General features: G+C 49.1%; 1 long non-coding RNA gene across 1 annotated transcript in view; it reads right to left on the bottom strand.

The window, feature by feature from the left end:
- LOC144299123 (uncharacterized) overlaps nucleotides 1–17,172 on the bottom strand; it is a 50,499-nt gene extending 33,327 nt beyond the window's left edge. Inside the window, exon 1 of the long non-coding RNA XR_013365900.1 lies at nucleotides 16,818–17,172. This is a non-coding gene — a long non-coding RNA (uncharacterized LOC144299123). The remainder of the gene's footprint in view (nucleotides 1–16,817) is intronic.
- Nucleotides 17,173–19,270: the final 2,098 nt, after the last annotated feature.

Below are 19,270 nucleotides of genomic sequence, written 5' to 3'. Positions count from 1 at the left end.
TCCAGTGGTGGTACTCTCTGTTTCACAGCCCTGGGAGGGGCATCCTCTCATGTGCTTTCCTTCCCTAGAGTGTTGGATTTTCCTTCCCCAGAGGCTTGCTTCAATCTCCCAGACAGGCTGACTAAGGCTCCTGTTAGGATCCATTCTGTCTGGGGTTGTGCTGAGATTGTTCAGGTGTCTGGGAGAAATAGAGCAGGTCCCTGCTTCCTCCAAGTAGCCGACAGGTCAGAAAATGAGCCTTGGCCTCCATATTTGGCATCACATGACGTTCCTGGAATTGGAACACAACCACTGTCCCCTGATTTCTCTCTGGTAATGGAGTTGGGCTGCCTCAGGGCCTTCCAGGAGCCGGCCATGGGAAGACCTGGTCACTCTTGGAGCTAAGTGCAGTTGAGCAAGCAAATCTTTCTCTATTGTTATTACTAGTATCTCTATTAAGCTTATTGATATTCCAACCCATATCTCCTGGAGTCTGCCATGGAAAGATTTGTACACTAGACTATTCAGTGTCTGGGGAAGTTGGGAAACTGCTTATTCAGATGGGGATCCTACTGCACATGGTACAGGTCACAGTGTAACTGAAAATTTTCCCTTGGATTCCCACAGAGGAAGACAACAGACTTCAACGCCAAGGTTACCTCACTGAGAATCCACTGAGCTGTTGTCACTAAAGAGACACTTCAATGTTTTGTAGAGTTTAACATGAACTGAAGAGTTTTCTTATTGAGAGTGAGTGTCATCATTTGACAGTAAGTAAACCAGAAGCCCAGAGAGACTAGGTACCCAGGAAAATGGGGTATGTCGAGAGATGCAATCCAGGTGTCCTTGATTCAAACCCTGAGACCCGTGGGGCTGAGGTGGACTAGGTTGGAAAGAAGGAAGTGTGTCCTAGGCTGGACAATAGGGCTTATGTCCCCCGACTCACTGCCATCCCCATGCCAGCTGATCTATAAGGAGTCCCCTCACCTTGCATTGGAAGGGTCAATGGGGTCATGTTCCAGGTTAGAAATGGAGAATCTGTGGGGTGGTGGAGGCTGTTTGGCTGTGCTGGGCCCTGGTCTGGGTCCTGCTGCCTCTGCTCAGCATTACTGCTTGGTCTTCTAGCACTGATCTCTTGGGCCAGTGAGAAAGATTGGGATCTCGTGTCCCTCTCCAGTGAACAGTCGAGTCTTAAAAGTGACCAGAGGGCCTGCAGTTTCTGGAGATTCTGGGGGTCCAGTATGCCCTTCTGGACTGAGTTCAGGGTCGGAGTCATGCTCAGGTTCCTGTGGCGGCTGAGCCTGTAGGCAGGTCCTGGGAGGCTGTACATGGGCAGAGTGTGCGGAAAGGGACGTTAGGGTCCAGATAATAATGGGGACCACAGATATCTGTTTCCTGATGCACAGGTGAACCTGGCCACCCCAAGCCTCCACATGTCCTCACTGGTCCCCTTGAAGATGCTTCTCAGGGGGTGGAGGATAATCTCTGTACTTGTGATTTGGCTTCATATATGTGGCTCATATAGAGCGGTGCTCATCTCTTGACCTTATACGCAGTATTCATCCCTCTGTTTTTGAAAATCTTAAAGGCTGGGAGAGCAGGGGCATGTGGGGACATTCTGTAGCTGTTCTTGTGAAACATTCACATTAATATTCCATCTCTTCTTTGCGTGTGTGTAAAATACATAACAGAAAAATTTCATTCTAATATTTTTATTTCAACGTCTTCCTTAAGGTTGGAAGTCCTCATCCTTACCTATTAAGTTCCTCCTTGAGGTGTCTTTCACATGACATTCACATCATCTAAATTCAGGCGTGATAAAAATAGTTAACTTTCTTTTTCAACATTGATATTAGAGGAATCAGTCTGCTGGCAGGAATGTAAAGATCACTAACAGCGAAAAACGTATTCGCATCCTTTCGAGGGGAAAGTGTGGGCATATTTGTCATTGTCCCTGGGATAGTTTTAACATGTTAGGTGGCAGCATGACTGCCAACACTCTCTTTATTCAGAGACTGTGGTTTGTGGTGCTCTGAACAAATTGCGTGGGGTTGAGGGTCGACTGTGGTGTCATATTGTCACTTTTGACAGGCTGACCTGTATTTCACAGAAATGTTTTCCATCCATGTATCTGGGTAGGGTGGGGGTCAAGGAAAATCTCTGAAGAAGATTTGAGGATAGAAGTGAAGCATCACCCGTGTTATGTCTCACTTCTGTGGTTGCGCTTCTTCTGGTCACTTTATAGGCAGCAGCAACTACCCGATGTCCCCCTTTCACCATCCAATGGATGTGCCTCTCCTATTGCGTTTCAAAATCCAGAGCACCCAGTTTGTCTGGATGTTTTTTCATTGTATAAAAATACAAGGTATGGTCTAGGGACTGAGTGGGTACATTGGTCACCTGAGGGAGAAACCCCCGTTTGTAGGTACGAAGTGGCCTCCTTGGGTCTCCGAGGACCTGTCAGGGATGATAGCCTTCCTGCGCTGGGTTCCTGAAGTAGACTGAGTTGGAGAAGCACATGTGTAGGAAATCTGGGAGGACTTGGAGAGGTTAGTCTGAGCAGAAGGAGAGACGCCCACATTGAGACATCAGATGAGGTCCCCTTCCTCCAGGTAGGTGGAACCTTCCTGGACCTCTGACCCTGAGGCAGGGCTTTGGATCGTGGACTCAGACCATATTTCAACAGAATGTCTCTAGAGGTTGAACCCTGGGGAGACACATTTGTGAACCATAGCACTTGGCTATTAGGAGCAGCTCTGTGATCTGTGAGAGGGTCTGCAGTGGTGAGTGGGTGAGTGGTGTCAGAAGAGGGGATGGAGGCAACCCACAGTGTCTGCTGCACTTGTCTGCTCCACTCAGAATCCCAGATGCTGAGGACCTGGGTTTCAGGAGCCCAGCTGAACTGGGAATTTCTGGTTTTTAATCCAGGATCGTTGGGGAAAAAATGTAGCCCAGTGACAACAGTATGGAATTGAAAGTCTCTCTGTGTCTTCCTTCCACCCAGGCCCTCTGCCTGGGATTCATCCCCAGGAGAGTCACAAGACAGCCTAGTCCTGTCAACCTTCCATTGCCCCCTGAAGCTCCCTGTACAGAGCCTGCCTGGAGGGCTGGGAGAGTGGGACCCTTGGGGATCACACAGAGGGGCCTGGGTCACACCTGCACCTCCTCTGTGCACAGACAGGCCTCCTGGGGCCAGAGGAGAGGGTGACAATGATGGGGGAGGGGTTTGTGTCTCACTTCCCTCTCGGCCTGTGTCACTGTGAGCCTTAGCACTGCTGTCCCACACCTCTCCATAATACTCAGACTCGTCTTAGGCCCAGGCCCCAATGATGGTTAGGGAGGCCCTGTTCCCTGAGTTGGAGCCAGAGAATCAGGCAGGGATCCCTGAGGGCCAATTGCAATCATTATAGATAATCAGCAGGGGGCGCTGGCCAGGCTTCTGCTGGTACCAGTAAACAATTCTCCCTCCAATGCTGTCTCCACCACAGGTGATGCTGGTGGTCTGTCCCAGGTTCACAGTCACTGATGGCAGCAGAGTCAGCACATAGGAGGCTACAGAACCTGCAACAGAGATGAGGAGAGGTGGTTTTCCCACTGGAGGTCTCATCTCAAGGAGAAACCCACCTGCTTGACCTCAATCACTGGGATTTTTTTGATATACATATATATAAATATATTTTATGGAGTTCAATTTTTTAAATAATAAATTTATAAGAAGCCATAAGAGGCCACACGGGGTTTGGGTGCTGCTGTGTAAATAGAGCTGCTGAGTCGGAAAAAAAAAATAATAAATTTATTTTTATTGGTGTTCAATTTGCCAACATACAGAATAACACCCAGTGTTCATCCCATCAAGTGACCCCTCAGTGCCCATCACCTATTCTCCCGCACCCCCCGCCCTCCTCCCCTTCCATCACCCCTAGTTCATTTTCCAGAGTTAAGAGTGTCTCATGGTCTGTCTCCCTCACTGATATTTCCCACTCATTTTTTCTCCTTTCCCCTTTATTCCCTTTCACTATTTTTTATATTCTCCAAATGAATGAGACCATATAATGTTTGTCCTTCTCCGACTGACTTACTTCACTCAGCATAATACCCTTCAGTTCCATCCACGTCGATGCAAATGGTGGGTATTTGTCGTTTCTAATGGCTGAGGAATATTCCTTTGTATACATAGACCACAACTTCTTTATCCATTCATCTTTCGATGGACACCGAGGCTCCTTCCACAGTTTGGCTATTGTGGACATTGCTGGTATAAATATTCGGGTGCAGGCGTCCTGGCATTTCACTGCATTTGTGTCTTTGGGGTAAATCCCCAGCAGTGCAATCGCTGGGTCGTAGGGCAGATCTATTTTTAACTCTTTGAGGAAGCTCCCAAATGAGATACCACTTCACTCCAGTGAAAATGGGGAAAATTAACAAGGCAGGAAACAGCAAATGTTAGAGAGGATGTGGAGAAAGGGGAACCCTCTTGCACTGTTGGTGGGAATGTGAACTGGTACAAGTTTCTATCCAGAGAGCCACAGTCACACTCATTGCACTTGAGCATAGACAAGGGGATTTGGACTCATTGGGGTCACAAACCAAGACCACAGTTCCTTCTCGTGTACTCCGGGAGAATGTCACCCGACATGTATTGGCAGTTTCTCATAATGACTCCTTTTGAGTCCCCAAGAGATGCTAGACCCTTGATGAGTGTTTATAGTCTGCACGTCAATGAGGCATAAAAAAAACAAGGTGCATGCTTCAGGCACAAATGTTCCACCCGTTGTTTAACGGAGGAAACTAAGATCAAGAGATAGAATATTTTCTCAGCCTCACCGAGTGATGACCAAGTGGTTTTCAATGCAGGACACAACACAGGCCTGAGTTACCATCCGTGCCTGCCCTGCCCTCTTACCATGCTCCTTTCCCCTTATCTCAGCGGTTTTGGGACCCTCCGGTCATAATCCTCTGTTCTTTCTTCCAGTGTCTGTCCTCCCTGAGTCTGTTTGGAAGGGTGCTGAGATCTTCATGGTGTTGGAGTTTATGTGTCCCTGGGAAAAACAGCTTGTTGGCTGTGAGTCTATACTGCAAGGACATTTACCGTAAAGAAACCTCATTCATTGAACCTGCACAGTCTAATGTGTAGCTACAAGGTGTAGATAGATGCTGAGAATAAAATATGACTAGTCCCAAAGGAGATGGGCTGTAGTTATGAAGGATCCATGAGATTTCAAAGACTTAGTATAAAAATAATGTAAAAATACATCAATGTTTTTACATTTAATTCATATTGCATTATAGTTTCAAGTAATAGAACTAAACAAACTGTACTGTGAAATCAAATGCTATTCATTTTTTCTCTTTTTCGCAATGTTGCTGCTAGAAATTTTTTCCCAATGTATTGTTTTGAATTTGATTTCGTTTTTTAGAAAGATTTTATGTATTTATTTTTGAGAAACACAGAGAGGGAGAGAGAGGGAGAGACACCGGCAGAGGTAGAAGCAGGTTCCATGTAGGGAGTCTGATGTGGGACTGGATCCCATTTCTCCAGGTTTATGCTCTGGGCAGAAGGCGGTGCTAAACTGCTGAGCCATCCAGGCTACCCTGAATTTTATTGCTGATGCCCCAGCTGCTCTGAAAAGCCCCAGTTACAGTCACTTGCTTTTCGAAAAAAGTGAGAGAATCTTTTGGAGCATTCAAAATAGGCCATGTCATAGCTTTGAAAGCACAACGAGAGGCCACAATTTGGTGGTGAAGACCAGCGATTCTGGGGATCAGACTATCTTGATTTTCTGCTGGATTGGCCACTTTCTAGCTTTGACCTCAGGCAAGTTACACATCCTACATGCCTCAGCTTCTGCACCTGCAAATCGGGGTGATGATCAGAATGCTTATTCATAGAGTATTTGCGATTAAAGAATTCAATAAACGTGTAGTTCTTGGAATTGTGCTTCATATGTGTTAAGCACATAATTGAGTTTTAATCCTTCTTCCTTTTTTTAAGTCCTTTATCGTTAAACATTGAGAATAGTCACTGGAGTTCAGAAGATTAGGGATAGTATGGAAACATAGTATGTCATAGGTTTGGGATATTGAAACTTGGCAGATTTCCTGAAAACTCTAAAATCTCTCTCATTCATTCTCACTCTCTGGATCTATCTCTCTGTCTCTATCTCTACCTCTGTGTCTCTCACACACACAGACCCACAAAGAAACATATTCATTCGGGGAATATAAATAATAGTGAAAGGAAATAAAGGGGAAAGGAGAAAAATAAGTAGGAAATATAAGAAAGGGAGACAGAACATGGAAGACTCCTAACTCTGGGAAACGAACTAGGGGTGGTGAAAGGGGAGGACGTGGAGGGTTGGGGTGACTGGGTGGTGGGCATTGAGTTGGGCACTTGACGGGATGAGCAGTGGGTGTTATTCTGTATGTTGGCAAATTGAACAACAATCAAAAATAAATTTATTATAAAACAAAGAAACACATTAACTACACCACTGGCCATGAGAGGCACTTGTTATTGTCATAGGTCACAGGAGACACATCCTCTCAGTCTGCTGTCCTGCTTGCTGGGTCTTTGGGACAGGAACATTGTCCTTGTTCTCTAACAGAGACAAAGCCAACATGGATGTCCCTGCAGAGTTAGAGCAGGAGTATTTATGCTGGTCTACACTGTGCCATATGTGTCTTCTTATCCCGGTTGTCTCACTGGAGTTGGCCTTACTTGTAACCTCCTAGTTCTAGGAAGGAGAACATAGTTGTGTAGAAACTGCCACCCTAAATCCCAGGGGTTGACACTCAGTGTGCGTCCTCTGACTCGACCACAGAGGGCAGCATGGAGGCTGGTTGGACAGGGGCGGGCTGGGGGGCTCAGGCTGGGGTTTTTGGCACTGAGGGAAGAGAACCTGGGACAGACAGACCAGGACACCTCTCACTGACCCCCTCTGGGCGCCAGAGAAGGGCAAGAGGCCTTAAAAACGCTCTAGACATGTCATGTCCACAGCAGAGCTGAGGCGGGCTCAGGAGGACCTAGACCTGCAGTTGGAGGAGAAGCAGATCAGCTTCATGTTCTGTGGGGACTCCATCACCAAGGCAGCTGGCACTGGACCCCCCCTACGATGATTAGATCCTTTTCTCACTCATAATCTGACTGGGAGAAAGTGGAGGCCACCCTAGACATGTTAGTCATTCGCTCACTGTGGAGAAAATCAGAGAGCAGGGACAGGCCTTGGTGTCAACATTGAGGCATGGGCCATTTAGGAGATGGTCAGAGTTTCTCCGGGGTTGTCAGTTATGCCCCACCTGAACCCTGAGAACTCTGTGGTACCCATTCAACAGCAGAATCCCCATGGGAAGGGAGAGATCAAACATGCCAAAGAGACATGTGCATTGATTTATGTCCCCCTGCTCCCAGCTTCAGATGTTTAAAACCCAGGCCCCACTATGTTTCAATGGGACCTTCTACTGAAGAGGATCATGGCAGATGTAATCAGTTAAATTACAAAGGTTGCTATGAGGAGGCGGCCTAATCCATTTACACTGGTGTGCTTATAAAAACACAAATTTGCAGACAGACTATGTGAAGGAAAAACACTGTACAAAGATAGAGAAGGAATCTAGAAGCCAAGGAATGCCAAACATTGCCAGAAAACCACCAGGAGCTAGAAGAGAGTCATGAATCAGATTTTCCTTCACAGCCTCCAAAACAGGCACAACTCTGTTGGCATCTAGATCTCAGAATGCTGACCTCCAAAATATGGGAAAATATGTTTCCATTACAACTGCTCCCTGGAGTGTCAGGTGTCCTGGCGTTTCACTGCATCTGTATCTTTGGGGTAAATCCCCAGCAGTGCAATTGATGGGTCCTATGGCAGGTCTACTTTTAACTCTTTGCAGAACCTCCACACATTTTTCCAGAGTGGCTGCACCAGTTCCCATTCCCACCAACAGGGCAAGAGTGTTCCCCTTTCTCCACATCCTCTCCAACATTTGTGGTTTCCTGCCTTGTTAATTTTCCCCATTTTCCGAGGGGTCAAGATGGTGGAAGAGTAGGGTCCCGAAGTCACCTGTCCCCACCAAATTACCTAGATAACTTTCACATCATCCTGAAAACCTATGAATTCGGCCTGAGATTTAAAGCGAGAATGGCTGGAAGGCTACAGTGAGAAAAGTTCACGCTTTTATCAAGGTAGGAAGATGGAAAAAAGGAAATAAAGAAATAAAAAGCATCCGATGTGGAGGGGTCCCGAGGAGCCAGGCTAAGGCCTTGACCAGCGCCCCCAGGACAGGAGAGCCCCGCCAAGAGGAGTAGGAGCTGCACCAACCTTCCCGGACAGAAAGGTGCTCGCAGGGAGTCGGAGCAGGGTCCAAACAACCAACTGCTGGTTTTGTTGATCTGTTCCAGGGTTCTTCTGGTCTCTATTTCATTGAATTCTGCTCGAATCTCTATTAACTCTCTTCTTTTGCTGGGTGTAGGATCTATTTGCTGTTTTTTCTCTAGCTCCTTTAGGTGTCAGGTTTGCTTTTATATTTGAGTTCTTTCCAGTTTTTGGATGGATGCTTGAATATTGATGTATTTCCCCTTCAGAACTGCTTTTGCTGTTTCCCAAAGATTTTGAACAGTTGTATGTTCATTCTCATTAGTTTCCATGAATCTTTTTAATTCTTCCTTAATTTCTTGGTTGACCCTTTCATCTTTTAGCAGGATGGTACTTAACCTCCACATGCTTGAAATCCGTCTTGTGATTTAGTTCTAATTTCAAAGCAGTGTGGTCTGAAAATATGCAGGGGACGATCCCAATCTTTTGGTATTGGCTAAGACCTGATTTGTGACCCAGTATGTGGTCTATTCTGGACAAAATTCCATGGGCATTTGAGAAGAATGTGTATTTAGTTGCGTTTGGGTGTAAAGTTCTGTAGATATCTGAGAAATCCATCTGATCCAGTGTATCATTTAAAGGTCTTGTTTCTTTGGAGATATTGTACTTAGAAGACCTGTCGATTGTAGAATGCGCTACATTGAAGTCACCAAGTACCAGTGTAATATTATCTAAGTATGTCTTCACTTTGGTTATTAATTGATTGATATCCCGGCAGCTCCCACATTCGGGGCATATATATTGAGGATTTTTAAGTCCTCCTGTTGGACAGATACTTTAAGTATGATAGAGTGTTCCTCTTCATCTCTCACTACAGTCTTTGGGATAAACTTTAGTTTATCTGATATAAGGATGGCTACCCCTGCTTTCTTTTGAGGACCATTGAATGGTACATGGTTCTCTAACCTTTTATTTTCAGGCTGTAGGTGTCCTTATGTCTAAAATGAGTCTCTTGTAGAAAGCAACTAGATGGGTTCTGTTTTTTATCCAGTCTGACACCCTGCACCTTTTGATGGGGTCATTAAGCCCATTCACATTCAGAGTCAGTATTGAAAGATATGAATTTCTGCCATCATGATACCTATTCAGTCCCTGTTTTTGTGGATTGTTCCCCTGGACTTATTCTATCCTTTACAGAGTCCCCATTAATATTTCTTGGATAACTGGTTTGGAAGTCGCATATTCTTTCAGTTCCTGCCTATCTTGAAAGCTGTTTATCTCTCCTACTATTCTGAATGAGAGCCTTTCTGGGTAAAATATTCTTGGCTGCATGTTCTTCTCATTTAGGACCCTGAATATATCCTGCCAGCCCTTTCTGGCCTGCCAGGTCTCTGTGGAGAGGTCTGCTGTTAATCTAGTATTTCTCCCCGTAAAAGTGAGAGATTTCTTGTCTCTTGCTGCTTTAAGGATCTTCTCTTTATCTTTGGAATTTGCAAGCTTTATTATTAAATGTCAAGGTCATTGAGCGGTTTTTATTGATTTTAGGGGGGATCTCTCTATTTCCTGGATCTGAATGCCTGTTTCCCTTCCCAGATTAGGAAAGTTGTCAGCTATGATTTGTTCAAATTCATATTCTGGACCTCTGTCCCTTTCTGCGCCCTCAGGAATGCCAATTAAACATAGATTTTCCCTTGTGAGGCTGTCATTCATTTCCCTTAACGTGTCCTCATTATCTTTTAATTGTTTTTCTCTTTTTTTCTCAGTTTCCCTCCTAGCCATCAATTTGTCTTCTATGTCACTCACTCGTTCTTCTACCTCGCTAACCCTCATCCTTAGGACCTCTAGTTTGGATTGCATCTCATTTAATTGATTTTTAATTTCTGCCTGAATAGATCTAAATTCTGCAGTCATGGAGTCTCTTGAGTCCTTTATGCTTTTTCTTAGAGCCACCAGCAGCTTTAAAATAGTGCTTCTGAATTGGCTTTCTGACATTGACTTGTAATCCAAATTTTATGACTCTGTGGGAGAGAGGACTGTTTCTGATTCATTCTTTTGAGGTGAGTTTTTCCTTCTAGTCATTTTGCTCAGGGCAGAGTGGCCAAAAAACAAGTTGTCCTTGATAGAAGGGTGAACTCTTCTCACTGTAGCATTCCAGCTGTTCTCTCTTTAAATCTCAGGCCGAATTCCTAGGTTTTCAGGATGATTTGAAAGCGATCTATGTATTTTGGTGGGGACAGGTGACTTGGGGACCCTACTCTCCCGCCATCTTGCCCCTCCTCCTCAGACATATCTTCAATCACCACCCATCCTTCATCTCCTCTGCCTCTGTTTCTCCAGTGACTCATCTTTAGGGGCAGTGAAAATGTCCTACCTAAACAGAGGATTTATTCAATTGTTTCGCTATTTCTCTCTGTGCTTCAGTCTGAACAGTTTCTATTGCTGTGACTCAAGATGACTAATGTCTCCTGCTGCAGCATCCAATCTTTTTTCAATCTCATGTCTGCATTTTTCCATCTCAGAACATGTGGTGATCATTCCAGGGAGTTTTAAAAGATTTGGTCTTTGTACAATGTCTTCTGTATCTGCTCTTACAAATACGGTCATTCATGTGCTTACAGGTGCAGATTACACAGTCACAATAAATGTGTCCACCTTTTCTGCGAATTCGCTGTGTGCAGAGCTCGCTTGCAGGGATGGGAGGGGGGCAGCCTCGGTCCCCCAGATGTTGGGACTTGGCTGAGACCTACTCATGCTCTGTGTACAGGTCCCTGACGTTGGAGGAAGGGTGATACAGATAAAGAAGGGACTTGAGCCTCACTTCCCCATCGGTCTGTGTCAATGTGAGCCTTACCACTAATGTCTGCTGACTGGCAGTAATAGCCTCGTCGTCGGCTTTGCCCCGTTGATGTTCAGGGAGGCCCCGTTCCCCGAGTTGGGTCAGGGAATTGCTCAGGGATCCCTGAGGGCAGATCACTACCTTTATAGATAGCCATAATGAGAGCTTAGCCAGGCTTCTGCTGGTTCCATTGGACAGTTTTCTCTGCAATGTTATCTCCACCACAGGTGCTGCTGGCCCACTGGCTGAGGTTTACACTTGCCAATGGCTGCTGAGTCAGCATATAGGACGCCAAAGAATTTGCAAGAGACAGGATGAGAGGTTGACTTCTGGCGCCAGGTCTCATCTCAAGCAGAAACCCACCTGCCTGGCCTCAGTCCCAGGAATTCTCTGGTTCTTGTTTCCACCTTCCCCTCCTCTCAGTGCCTGGAACTCATGGGCCTTGCTGGTGGATGGGGCTTGCACAGGCTGAGAGGAGCTGGGGTAACCTCAGCCAGAATGTTGTTGGTCCTGAGCTTCTTCCTCTCAGTCTGCCAGCTGCCTACTGGTGATGCAGGCAAGTGGTCAGAAGGCCACCTGGGGACCAGGGAGGCACCACGCAATAAATGTCCCATTATTGAGCAACTCTATGGGGAGAATCACCACATATAATTCTCCAGAGAAAACTTTCCACCCTCCTTTAACCTGAAAACTCCCTGGAATGATTATTTCCTGCAAGGGATTCCTACGTAAGACCGACTTTCTAGTTCATCAGGTTAGTAAGTAAATTTTACTTTATATATTTTAAAAGATTTATTTATTTATTCAGAGAGAGAGACACACACACACACACACACAGAGAGGCAGAGACACAGGCAGAGGGAGAAAGATGGCCAATGCAGAAAGCCCAACGCAGGACTCGATCCCAGGACCCCAGGATCACGCCCTGAGCTGAAGGCTGTGTAAACCACTGAGCCATCTGGGCTGCCCGGTAAGTAATTTTTAGAGGAAGGATTGCAATTGTACCTGCCATTCTTTCATGAGTGAGGAGAAAATGATTTTCTGTCCTGCATCTCTCACTCCCACGAGGGTGTCAACCTGATGAGCCAGAGTGGAAATAGAGGGAAACTTCTGGTCTTCTTAGTCAATTGCTCATCTGGTCTTTGAACCTCAAGCAATTGTGTCCAAATAAATTTCGAAAGAACAATGCAAAGAATCATGAAGAGAAATTCCATTGATGTACAAGTGCTATTTAAGTCTTGGAAGAAAGTCCTTCCCATCAGAGGACAGACGTGCCCTGATGCAGCCGTGGCCACCACTCATGGTCACTTGGTTGAAGGTGTGAGTACATGGGGGTCAGACCTGAGCTAAGGGTCAGAGTTGCCTCGTGCAGGTGATGGGCCCTAGGCCCGGGGAGGACAGTGGTCCAGGAGGAAGTTACCAGGTGGCCCCCAGGTGGTGTCTGCACTTCCTTTACAGATTCTGTAAAACCCTGGGAGAAGGGCCTGGGGCATCAAGGACGTGTATCTCTCTCAGAAAGCCCCAGGGAGCCCTTCATGGGGTGGGCACACCTCGCCCAAGACCCAGAGGTGACGCAGCCCCTGGGGCCCATCCAGGCCACCTGCACCCAGGAGAAGATGATTACCACCAGACCGTGCTGTCTGAGACACTGTCTCCCCTCCTGAGTGACACTTAATGACCTCTGTGCCCACATGATGTATGTCATAAAGTCTCTAGAGACAAGGTAGCCAGCTTTGCGTGAAAAGTTTCGACCTGTCCCCTGAGATGTAGAGGAGCGAGCAAGGAGGGGAGGGGGGAGAGCAGAGAGCTTGTGAGAGTCTCCTCCCTTTAAGGGTAGGTCCCAAACCAGGGAGGACACCTGATCCTGAGGCCTGACCAGCAGCTGCTCAGAGGGCAGGAGAGAGGGAGAGCCGGGCCATGGAGGAGGGTGTGTGTCCCACCGCACATCCTTCTGTGTCCCCTCCATCACTGCTGGGTGCTCCCATTGCCACGGTAACTGTAACATCTGGGGTCAACTCTCTTCTGTCCCTAAGTCTGCTCATCCTCAGTGGGGCGGGTTCCCCATGTTACAGCTTCAGAATCGGGCTTGGATGGTCACTCATGTCTGTATGACTGGCTGGGGGACTGGCTTGGCTTCTGCAGGGCAGAGAGGCATGTTCACAGGTGAGCTCATTCCCCAAGCAGTGGATCCTGTGCCCGCCCAGGCTGACGGACATGGAGTGAATGTGAGCCTCGGGTCAGGGGAGGCAGGGTGTGCAAGTGAGAGGGGGCGAGTAGAGAGGGCCTGAGAGAGATAGGGAGGCTGAGTCTGCAGTGACTGTCCCAGCCCTAAGGAGGGAGCTGTGAGGACACAGTTGACGACAGGGCCCTGATCTCACGGAGTCTGTTGGGAAGGACAGCTTGGACCTGGAGCCTCACACTGTGTCTCCCTGGGGTCCTTTCACCTGTGCCGGGAGCTGTCGAGTACAGGTGAATCTGCTCAGAGTGTTTTCCTCGGAGGACCAGTGCCACCGGCTCGACCGGGAGCTCTTCCACCCACCGATGCCCAGGCCTCACCCTCCCTCACCTCTTCCACCTGCACCTGTGTCCTGGGGCTCCCCCCTCCTCTGGGGACTGTGTGTTCACTGAGCTTCACAGGGTGGGGGTCCAGGCTCCATGGAAAGTCTCACTTCCTCTGCTTATCTCCCTTGGTCCTACTGGGCCCCCTGGGACAAGGGCCTTAATGTCCTACTCTGGGCACCTGAGCTTCATTCAGTTAAGAGCCTGTACTGATGTGTGAAATATGGTTCAAGATTAGTTTCTGTCGGGAGCCTGGGTGACTCAGTGACTGAGCATCTACCTTTGTCTGGGAGCCTGATCCTGGGGTCTTGGGATCAAGTCCTGCATCGGCTCCTTGCAGGAAGACTGCTTCTCACTCTCCTACGTCTCTGCATCTCTCACTGTGTCCCTCATGTATAAATAAAGAAAATCTTAAAAAAATATAGTCTGTGTCCAGCCACACGAGTGTATTCTGGGGTTGGGTGATGTCCCTGGGAACACTACCTCCCCGGCTATGGGGGTACCTAGTGTACCCAGTCTCCTTTCAGCTCCTCCTGGGATGAGTCAGGATAAGAGAGGGCGCTAGCTGGGGTGAGTTGTGCTGTCACGGGGAAACTGATGTCTCTGCACATCTGGGTCAGGCAGGGGTATGTATGAATTCAGGGGCTCCCGGGGGCTCCTGGGTTTGTGATAAAGTCATGACTGTACCTTATTCCAGTTCAGCAGGTCTGATAATGGACCAGAATTCCTGAAGGAAGCTGTAGTCCCGCCCAGTTGATGGGATGATCACTAGCTCAGGTGTTTTCTGAAGGAAGGGGCTCCTGGGGTTTGTGGTGAGGAGAGTAGTTACAGACCTCCTCTGAGCAAAGGGTAGTGGCTGAAATGAGCAGCACAGAAGGATCTAGTGTTTCACCTTCTGTGGCAGGAATGCACCTGGCTACATTGTCATCAGATGTTTCTGTTTCCTCCACCTGTGTCAGCCCATCAGCACTTAATATCAGGTGTGTCCACAGGAGCAAACTTTCTCTCTCAGTATTGACGTTGAGGATGACAAATCAGGTGAGACAGAGATCAATATCCCTAGCAGACAAAAGAGTAGCTTGTATCCTCCTATGGAAGAAAGAACTTATGTGTGGTTGTATCGGGACAGTTGCACATTATCAGGTGGAAGCAAGGACCCGATATTCCCTTTATTTGCAGGCTGTGGTTTGTGTAGATCTGAGTGGATCTCCTGTGGACAAGGGGGGACACGGTGGCTTCTTACATGTTGCATTGACAGACGGTACTCATTTCATACCATTGCTTTCTGTCCATTCTTCTGGGTCAGGTGGGTGTAGAGAGATATTCTTGTGCAGGACATGGGGTAGACCTGTGGCCGCACCCATTGTGTGTCTCCTGCCATTGCATATCTTCCAGCCATTCTGTAGGACGAGGCAACTGACCCGATTCTCCCCCAGTCACCATCAGGGTGGATGTGACTCTCCATCTGTCTGTCACAACCTAGAGCACCTGGTGTGTCTGGTCCTTTCCTCACTCTATAAAATAGATGAAATGATCTCACCTCAAGGGAGGTTGGACACGCACACTGGGGATTGGGGGAGAGAACTAGAGAGGTTGTGGGTATATCCTGGGGCCTTCTGTGCTCTCTGAAGACTGTGGCTATTTTGCCGGCCACCCTGGAATGGGATCCTGGAAGGAGGCTCTGAGATGGAGAAGTGCCTGTGTAAAAATTCTGGGAGGAGAAGGGATATCAGCTTGGGCAGAAGGAGGGTGACCCACAGGGATGAGCCATCAGATGAGGCCTCCTCCCTGCAAAGTAGCTCATCCCTGGGACCTCTAGGGACCTGGGAGCATGAGGCAGGGCCGGGATCCAGCATGAGGACATCATTTCATCTGAGGCTCTCTGAGAAGGGGACTGAGCCTTGGGCAGTAGGTTTCAGGGCCAACAGAACTTCTCCACGAGTTGCACCCCTGTAGGCTGTCAGGGGCTCTAGGCAGTGGGGGGCCGTGTGAGCCAGAAGAGAGGTGTGCGTGACCTTCTATGTCTCCTGCTCCTGATAGGTCCACACAGGGAGGGAAGGCTCCACCAAGGTCCCTAGGGCTTCAGGAGCTCAGCTGAGTGGAAACACTGGAGTGCTCAGCCTGGTCATTTGGAGGACCATTAGCCCAAGATGGTGATGGAAATTAATGCGCATGGCCCCTGGCCAACGTCTCCCGTGTCTTTTTCTCCCCAGGCCCTCAGGCCCCTGTTCACAGCCAGGCCTTGGGAACCAGGGCAACTTAGTGCTGTGAGCTGTGAATGCTCTCCTGAACCTTAGGTGCACACGTGCTGAGGACTGGGTAGGAAGTAGGGTTGGGGACCTCAGATGAGGGGACCTGGGGCAGACCTGCTCCTGCTCTGTGACCAGCCCGGGGTTGGAGGGGAGGGTGACACAGATGGGAGAAAGGGTTTCTGTCTCACTTCCCCATCTGCCTGTGTCACTGTGAGCCTTAGTACTGCTGTCCCACACCTGGCAGTAATAGTCAGCCTCGTCCTCGGCCAGGGCCCCGCTGATGGTCAGGGTGGCCGTGTTCCCCGAGTTGGCGCCGGAGAATCGCTCAGGGATCCCTGTCGGCCTGCTGCTATCATCATAGATAATCAGTACAGGGGCCTGGCCCAGCTTCTGCTGGTACCAGTAAACACTTTTACTTCCAATGCTGTCTCCCTCACAGGTGATGCGGGCCGTCTGCCTCAGGGTCACACTCATGGATGGCAGCTGTGTCAGCACATAGGAGGCCACAGAACCTGCAAGAGAGAAAAGGAGAGGTGGGTTCCCACCTCTCGGTCTCAATTCAAAGAGAACCCTACGTGCCTGACCTCAGCCCCAACAAGTCTCTGGGGGTCTGTTTCTACCTCCCCTCATCTCACCCCTGGTACCGTGGGTATAGCTGGTGGATGGAGCCTTTGAACAAAGGAGACAACATTAATTTTCCCTGGGTCGTGTCAGCCCCTCAGACTCTCACAGAGTGAGTGAGCTAGTGGTAAGACTTCACTCCTCCAGCCTTTTCATTCGGGTCCTACCCTCTCCAGGCACCCTGTTCTGGACTCAGGGTCAGTTTTTGGCTGGTCCCAGAAACTTGCTGCTGTCCTGGGTATGACCAGGGCTCAGTACCTGTGCAGAGAGCCAGGAGGCTGACGAGGAGGGGGGTCCAGGCCATGGTGGAGGCACCCTGATTCTGCTCCCCAGGTCCCAGCCTGGGCAGAGGTTCCCCCCAGGCCTCTCTTATCCCCTTGCTGGAGACACCTGCTGGTCATGCAAATCAGCCAGGGCTCAGGGGCTCCTCCTGAAGAGCTTGTGTTTTGAGAGCAGGGCTCAGACCCAAGGGACAAGGAAGTGGATGGGAAGCCCCTTGCAGACCCAGCCTCAGACCTGGGGACTGTGCTGTAATCTCTGTGTCTAGTGGGGTCTGGTTTCCTCCCTTAGATTCTGTAGCCTTTGCACCTGGGAGACATGAGGAGCCTGAGGGCATTGCGCGTCCTATCCCATTTCCCTGTTTGTGAGCATCAAGCCTCAACTAAATTCTCCCCTTGCTAAGGGCACATGGAGGTCTTGCAAGCTCTGTAGGTGTGGTTGCTTACTGTCTATGCGGGTTGACCTGGGGCAGGACATAGATGCTGTGTCTAAGTGTCCCCTGGGTGCTCTCAGTGCCAGAGACAGTACCAGACCTTCAGTTAAGTCTGGCAGTGACTAATATAGCAGGAATGGGGTGGCAGGAGAGCCATGAAGTCCTGGAGCTGGGCTAGTGACAGAGGCAAATCTATGAGACCCCTGAGTCTGAGAGACACTGGTCAGAACTCACATCAGTGTCCAAGGTTATACTGCAGAAATCCTGCACCTTTCCCCGCAGGTTTCAGATGCAGTCACTACTCAGCCCCCCTCCTGTTAGAACCCCTGATACCAGGCTCACCCCCTATGCAGGTGGCTTCACCAGGTCATCTCTGCTGCCCCCTGGTGGCCGCTCCACGCTGGCTGCAGGAGGCCCAGGGAATTCCCTGGTCCAGGTGGAGATGGAGAGCCCACTGCTACATCCTTGTTCCCTGCTCTTGCCCTGCTGCCCCAGGGCAGAAGTTACTCTTCTCTTCATGGACCCTGCCAGCCTCTAGACCAGGCAGGTGGGGTCATATTCTCCTCGGACATTGGTATAAGCACAGCTGAGGAGGTGACAGCCCCTGGAGCCTCAGAGCACACACTTCTGGGTTGTTGGGCGGTCATGGGTGGGGTGCAGGACTGGGTGCCTGGGGGACACAGGACGCAGAGACTGCCTCTTACTGGTGCAGACTTAGGGTGCTGGGCCCAAATAGTGTGGTGGTGGCTCCTGCTCCACATCCAGGGATCTGAGAACACTCAGTGAACATTCATTCAGCCCCACTTTGGTCCGGGAGACATTCTGTCCTGGGGATCAGTGTGAAGGAGACAGAGGCCCTGCCTCATAGATTTATGCTGTGAGTGGGGGAGCAGGGTGGACACCCTTGCTCTGGTGACACAGCACACAGTCTCTACCAGCTTCTCTCCTATATTCATACAATATCCAGACCATTGCCATGTTGAGATTCCTCTGGGTCAGGTTCGACCCTGTGGTGCAGCACTTGCCCAAAGAAGTGTCGGGTCTGGGTCCTTTCTGCGGACATTGCCTCTTTTGAGGGAAAGAATGAGACTAGACAAATGGATCTGAGTGGATCTCCTGTGGACAAGGGAGACTTGGTGGCTTCTTATGTATCGCATTGACAGACTGAACTCATTTCATATCATTGTTTTCTGTCCATATTTCTGGGTCAGACCTGTGTAAAGAGATATTTTTGTGCAGGATGTGGGGTAGACCTGTGGCCACACCCATTGTGGGTCTCCTGTGGTGGCATGTCTTCTGGCCTTTCTGTAGGACGAGGGCACTGTCCCCATCCACCCCAAATTACCATCAGGGGGGATGTGACTCTCCAACTGTCTGTCAGAACCCAGAGCACCTGGTGTGTCTGGTCCTTTTCTCACTGTATAAAAATAGATGAAGTGATCTCATCTCCAGGGAGTTTGCACATGCACACTGGGGATTGGGGGAGAGAACCCGAGAGGTCATGGGTATATCTGGGGCCTTCTCTGATCCTGAGGACTGTGGTAGTGATGCCAGCCGCCCCAGAATGGGGTCCTGGAGGTAGACTCTGAGATGGAGAAGTGCCTATGTAAAAAATCTGGAAGGAGTGGAAGGAGAAGGGATATCATCTTGGGTAGAACGAGAGCAACCCACAGAGTTTCACCTTCAGATGAGGCTCCTTCCTGCAGAGAGCTCTATCTTTGGGACGTCACAGGACCTGGGGGCATGAGGCAGGACAGGGATCCAGGCATCAGGACATCATTCTTCTCAGGCTCCCTGAGAAGGGACAGATCGGGGGGCAGCAGATCTCAGGGCCAACAGCACTTCCCCATGAGTTGCACCCCTGTGAGCTGTCAGGGACTCCAGGCAGCAGTGGGGGGCTTGTGAGTCCTGAAGAGCAGTGTGGGTGGCCCCCTTGTCTACTGTCCCGATCTGTTCCATGCAGGTGGAGGGGTCTTTACTTATGGCCTAGGGCTTTAGC

This window comes from Canis aureus, chromosome 27 (assembly GCF_053574225.1).
Source record: "Canis aureus isolate CA01 chromosome 27, VMU_Caureus_v.1.0, whole genome shotgun sequence".
Classification (NCBI taxonomy): domain Eukaryota; kingdom Metazoa; phylum Chordata; class Mammalia; order Carnivora; family Canidae; genus Canis; species Canis aureus.
This window is presented reverse-complemented; position numbering and strand designations above follow the sequence as displayed.